Here is a 7,162-nt window from a genome sequence, read left to right on the forward strand (position 1 = left end):
ATCAGCCCTGAGCTAACATCCATGCCAATCCTCCTCTTTTTGCTGAGGAAGACCCGCTCTGAGCTAACATCTATTGCCAATCCTCCTCCTTTTTTTTCCCCCAAATTCCCAGTAGATAGTTGTGTGTCATAGTTGCACATCCTTCTAGTTGCTGTATGTGGGACGCCGCCTCAGCATGGCCAGAGAAGCAGTGCGTTGGTGCATACCCGGGATCCGAACCCGGGCCGCCGGTAGCGGAGCACGCGCACTTAACCGCTAAGCCACGGGGCCGGCCCCAATATCTTTCTATTTTATTTAACCCGTCACATGGAACTCAGTAAGTGTGCCCACAATTCACTATTCTAAGTCAGTTCACTCATTCAACCAATATCTATTCAGTGCCAGACACTGAACAAGATGTATAGGGATCAATACCACATAGTCTAAATGAAGCTGACAACATAGTTAAGTTTCTTTGGATGTGTGGTGCTACAATTCTGGCTTCCTAAATATTGCTTACTATCTTGCCCATGTCCATGTACAACTTTTTTACAGGAAAGATGTGGAACAAGGGAAAGAACGATGAGCTGGGAGCTCTAGTCTTGGCTTTAAATTTGTCTGAAACAGCTTCTCACTGGCTCTGTGACTCTACTCCGCAGTGTACACACCAGTGATTCTTTTCCTGAGCACCATGTTTATCACACTTGAATTCTTGTCCAAAATTTTGTTTTAAAACATGCTCCATATGTTCCCATCCCACTGTTCTCTTCCCATGAGCCCAAGGTTTGGCAGTCAACCCTTTCTTGTTCTTCCACTTACCTACCAAATATGGCTTTACTCGCTAACTTGTCATTTTTGGCAAATAATCAGTTATTTAATTTAAGAGATATTTGCTCATCTGTATCAATTACATTGTTTCCCATGGGTTTTAGGAATGTGAGCTAAAAAATCTAGCTTTACATTTTTAACTACATAACTTCCTACTTCTACACTCTGAAATGTCTCAGATGATGCAGTGTTAGCCTTATTAATAAATGGAATCCTATTTCCACCAGCAGGAATGCTTGCACAAGAAGTTAAGATAAACAATGTAAATATTTCGAGTTTCTGGAGAACACAGTGTCAGGTCAGTATTGGAGAAGATATGGCATTCAAGGGGGAAGAGGGAAAAGGTAGAAAATCCTAATCATTTAGACTCCAGGGAGCCACTGAAGCAGGAAGAAATGAAAAGGAAGGTGGGGGAACTGATGATGCCCCCAAAGAACTGCTAATAGCTTACAAGCATTTCCAAAAAACTTGATGGTTTTTGAATTATGGACTTTACCTAACTATGAAAAAATCTAAGAATAGGGGTCGGCCCCGTGGTGTAGTCGTTAAGTTCAGTGCACTCTGCTTCAGCGGCCTGGGTTCACAAGTTTGGATCCCAGGTGCGGACCTACACCACTTGTCAGCCATGCTATGGCGGCGTCCCACATACAAAATAGAGGAAGATTGGCACAGATGTTAGCTCAGGGCGAATCTTCCTCAGCAAAAAAAAAAAAAAAAAAAAAAATCTAAGAATAGCTTAAAATGAAATAGTAAGCTAAATTACATGTCATTTAGCAAATATTTGTCTTACCCGAATTTATCTCCTTTGATGATGATGGAGCCTATAAGATGGATACTTTTATGGCTCTCTTGTCCTGTTTGAATTTAATTATTTACGTGGTGAGTACACAAAAATTCAAAGATTCTATACCCATGCTGTCCAATAAGGTAGCCATTAGCCACATGTGGCTGGTGCTATAGGTGTAAAATACACATTGGATTTCAAAGGCAACATGAATAAAAGAATGTAAAATATTAATATTTTAAATTAGTTGAAATGATACCTCAGACATATTAAATAAATTATTCAAATTGGTTATACTCATTTTTTACTTTTTAAAATGTAGCTACTAAAATTTTTTAAGTTAGATATATGGCTTGCATTATATTTCTATTAAACGGGTCTATTCTAGACATTTCTGGAGCAAAGTCCTGGGAATTGTAGAAACTGGAGTTGAACGACACTTGTCGTTACTAGGTGAGAGGTCATGGGAACGTGATAGTAAGAAACATGACATAAGGCAAAAGATGGGAGTTTCCTTTTTGAAAAAGGAGGCCTTTGCTTAAGCTCCGCTCATGTGAACAACATGAAAGAGGCAGGATGTGAGCTTGATTCAACAGACGTCCATTGAACACCTGCAAGGAAAGACACTGTGCTAGGACAGGGGGGTAAAAAAATGAGTTAAACCTAGCCCCATCCTTAAGGAGTTCCCCATTTGGTATATTCTTTGCTACAAAGCCTATGCCTGGCTCATGGTAGAGACTCCATGTTTACTGAACAGATTAATATAAATGTCTAAAAAACCATGGAAGAGATATAAAGCTGCAAAACTACAGGTCTACAGTGAAGCCCCTTAAAGCTCACGTATTAGCAACAGATCTCACAACTATGAGGTGAAACTAAGCTACCTGGAAATATAAATATAATTAAAAATATTTGTCTCTGGGCCGGCCCCGTGGCTTAGCGGTTAAGTGCGCGCACTCCGCTGCTGGCGGCCCGGGTTCGGATCTGGGCACACACCCACGCACTGCTTCTCCGGCCATGCTGAGGCCGTGTCCCACATACAGCAACTAGAAGGATGTGCAGCTATGACATACAACTATCTACTGGGGCTTTGGGGGGAAAAAATAAATAAATAAAATCTTTAAAAATATTTGTCTCTGAAGCCATCTTATATAATTAAAAGCCATTTAAGACAATATAAATTCAAACAATACGTTAAGAGAATGAAGACTTGCCTTTGTTTGTAAGTCTTGCCTAAAATCTAAACTCCTGGTCCCGGAATTCTAAGCCATCCAATGTTTGGCCTCGTCTTCCACTGTTTCCTTTAGGTGTGCTGTAGTAGCCAAGGCAGGCAGAAAGGGCTGTTGAATGTTGTTACAGAAAACGCATCTGTTTGTCCATATGGTCATGTCTGATTTTGTTCAGTAAGGACAGGGATGGAGCAATCTGTCACTCCCCTGAAGATACAGATGAGAGACATGCCCCAGTGATCCTGCCTGCCCCTGCTTTTCCCCCACTGCCAGGCCCCCAAGACCAAGAAGAATGGGAGACTCAGAGCATTTTTTAGCAGGACTGAAAGGATACACACTAGATTTCCTAGTAATTTCTTTGGGGGAGTGAATTTCTCAGGGAATTTCCTTCTTTTTTTTTATATCATGCATTTCTTTTGTTCTTTAAAAAAAAGCTTTAAAAACCCAAGGTATACAAGGGCCAGCCCCATGGCATAGTGGTTAAGTTTGGCGTGTTCCGCTTCAGCAGCCCGGGTTCTCGGGTTCAGATTCTGGGTGCGGACCTATGCCACTCGTCAGCCATGCTGTGGCGGCAACCCACATATAAAATAGAGCAAGATTGGCACAGATGTTAGCTCAGGGTGAATCTTCCTCAAGCAAAAAACAACAACAAAAAACAACCACCACCGCCAATGTAAAGATAGTAACTCAAATGATTTTTAAAAGGATGTTAACACCTAGAGACAGACTGAAGAATGGAGGAATAAGTCAAGTGAGTTAGAAGGCAGTAAGAAGGGGTGGAAACAGTAAGCAGCATCATTGTTTTATAAACTATCACATAAAGAGGGTGTAGGAACTATGGATCCTCCAGGTTCCTTAAGTAGCAGAGGAGGAAGGGAGAAATTAAAGACTAACTTTGGGGGGCCAGCCCCATGGCATAGTGGTTAAGTGTGCATGCTCCGCTGCTGGTGGCCTGGGTTCGGATCCCGGGCGCACACCAATGCACCACTTGTCAGGCCATGCTGTGGCGGTGTACCATATAAAGTGGAGGAGCATGGGCACGGATGTTAGCCTAGGGCCAGTCTTCCTCAGCAAAAAAAAAAGAGGAGGATTGGCATGGATGTTAGCTCAGGGCTGATCCTCCTCACACACACACACACAAAGACTAACTTTGGGGTCTTATTGTCTCAACATGTTCTTCTAATGAACATTGTCTGCTCCAGGGAAGACTAATAAATATATGACACACACACACACACACGTACGTCTGGAAGTCGCCTAAAAAGAAGTGTATAAAGTAGGAAAGCTTTTGTGTATGAAAGAACTTTTTACTTCCTCCTTGCAGAGACCAGGGATGTCTTTTATGCTCAGATGGATTCTTTACTTTTGAAGAAGAAAATGCAGGACATCTGAAAATTTCTTTGATTTTTTCTAAAAGCACTGTTTTTCAGCTTTTTTCTTCTCCTGAAGTTGTGCAAAGCACTCCCACACTTATGCTTTACCAGACAGGCATCTAATTAAGTCTGATTCCATCAGAAAGCCAGTGACACCTCAGTTCACCCAGGCTTCGAAAACTGCACCCACCTGAGAGTGGAATACTCACGTTTTGTACCTCTCTTCTCCAAAGGATTATTACACAAGCAAATCTCTCCTTTTCTGAACTCTGGTGCTTCTGGTGAGTGCTATAATTGTGGTCATATGTCATTTATTCTGAACTCCTACCCAGCCAACTTCAATAAGCATAACTCATTTAGTGAGACATGTAAACAACCCCAGCACCAAAGCAGCCAAATGGAAAGCCGCCTTGACCACATGCTCTAGAAGGTGTAATAAAGCGGTGATTCTGCCTTTTGGCTTGGCAAAGGCAGCTGGGAGGATGCCCTTGCACTTACTTGGGAATACTTATGACATCTGGGTTCTAGGTGGTTGCCACTGCTGTCTAGGCTAGCATTACTGGGATCTTGGACTCTAGTAGAAATATACAGGAAATCACATTGCCAAACTTTTCTCCTTATAAAGACAGGCAATCTATCCAGGAATTACCATGCTCCCAGTTCTCCTAGGGAGGAGCCATTGGTTAAGCAAGCAGGATACAACTGGGGAGAGGAATTTTAAAGCAGTTTCCTGTGGCCCCAAGGTCGAGTCACAGTGCCACCTCTTCAAGAATAGTGCTACATAACAAGTCAAGGCTTAATCACCTATGGGAAAGTACAGAGGACATATTACTCTAGAGAATTTTCTGAAAAAGTCCAGTTTATTCTCTGACAGGGAGAAGTTATGGAGTGGTCTAATGGGTAGCACATTCACTAGGAACTTAGAAGTTAGGAAACCTGAGATACAGACGCATAGTAAGCCCCACCATTCTATTGATCAGTATCTTCCCTCTGTATGTTCAAAACAGAATAGCGTCTCTCCCTCAAACTTGCTCCTCCTCCTATATTCCTGGTTCGGTGATCAGTCAGTACTGCTGTCTTCTCAGGGGTCTTTGGTTCCTTCTTTACACTTACTCCACCTCTTTTACTCTCGTTTTGCCCAGGACCCTGGATTCTACTTAGGCAGCACCTCCTACCTGCCTTTGAATCTCCACTGCTGCTTCACCTGGACTATTGGAATATTCATTCAGCAAATACTCACTGTGAGCCTACCAAGTGCCAGGTAGGCTCACAGTTCTGGGAAAACAAAGGAGAGTACAACAGTGCCTGCCCTTATGGGACTTCAGTTCTAGTGGAGGAAACAGAGCAAAACCAAGAAAATAGGCAAACTAGTTGTGAATTATGTAGGTACTCTAAAGGAAACAAAACAGGGCTAGGCAAAGAAGAACACAGGAGGTAGGTGGACTGTATAATTTTATTTATTTATTTATTTTTCCCCCCAAAGCCCCAGTAGATAGTTGTATGTCATAGTCGCACATCCTTCTAGTTGCTGTATGTGGGACGCGGCCTCAGCATGGCTGGAGAAGCGGTGCGTTGGTGCGCGCCCAGGATCCGAACCCGGGCTGCCAGCAGCGCAGTGAGCGCACTTAACAGCTAAGCCACAGGGCCGGCCCGGTGGACTGACTTTAGATAGCTCATTGGTCTTGTCTCTTCTACCTACTGGACACATAGCTCCCCTACTTGCACCTTCCGGGTCTCTCTCACAGGGCTTTCTCTAGTTGGAATACCTTCCCTCTCCCCACCCCTACCTGGCAATTCAAATGCCACATCCTCATGAAACCTTTGCTGATCCTTCCTAGTCAGCAATTCTCCCCCTCTTCTCAAGTCTTTTCTTCTGGCATTCATCTCACTCTACATTGTAGTTATCTGCATATATGCATAATACCCCCAAGAAGACTGTATGCTCCTGGAGGAAGATATTTTTTCAACAGTTTTGTCCCTTCCCCACAGTACCCTAAACCAGTAGAGATTTAAAAAATGAGTTAAAAAAATTTTTTGCCTAATGTGACTAGTGCCACAACTGGCTCTAACTCTTTCATAGGGTTGTTATGAAGATCAAATAAAATTCAAGATGTGAAAGTGCTTTGAAAAAGAAAAAAGGTCTGTACAAAGAGAAATTGCTTTGTAATCATAATTATAGTGAACACCACTCTGGGAACCTGCCCACACAGGATGGCTAAGAATGGAGCTGGCTTTTCCAACCCTGTGATATAGGGAAGCACAAAGGCTGCTCATCTATTTAAACAGCAAAACTTTTTAGCCTGTGGCCTTGATTTTCTGTTGTCTCTCTTTCTCCTTCCTTACCTGTGATCACAAGATCAAACAAGTACGCAGAAGCTTGGACTTTTGTACTGGACTTTTCTGCAGAACTGAGTGGCTAAGAGCCAGAATGCCTAGCTTTGAATCCTTACTCGGCTACTTCCTTGCTTCCTCCAGCAAATTACTGAACCTCTCTACCTTAATTCCTTTATGGGGTTGTTGTAAGGATTTAATGATTAAATACAATACACGTAAAATAGCACCGAAGACAGTGCCTGGTACGAAGCAAGCAGGCAATCATTATCAAAGTTAATAGTAATCCACTGTGCTTCCTGGTACAGGGCACTGTACCTGGAGGAGGTTCCTGGGAGCTAATCTCCCAGGTGTTGTGATTGCTGGTGTTGTGTAGCAGTGTACAAAGAATATGCCATGGCAGGGACATGGGAGTGGGAAGGGGCTAGTGCAATGGGCAGAATGGAGCAGAGGTGTCTGAAGAGCCTCAAGAGTATGGCCAAACAACGTGAGGTTAGGTAGAGAAAGTTTGGCTGCTGTAAGAGATTTAGGACCGTCACTCAAGTGAAACTGACTCTCATGAGGCTGTGAGGTGCACTGAAAAATGAAAGGCAGAGAAAGGCCTCCTCTGGTTACTTCTGGCTTTCATCTTTTTAACT

Source organism: Diceros bicornis, chromosome 18 (genome assembly GCF_020826845.1).
Source record: "Diceros bicornis minor isolate mBicDic1 chromosome 18, mDicBic1.mat.cur, whole genome shotgun sequence".
Taxonomy (NCBI): Eukaryota; Metazoa; Chordata; class Mammalia; order Perissodactyla; family Rhinocerotidae; genus Diceros; species Diceros bicornis.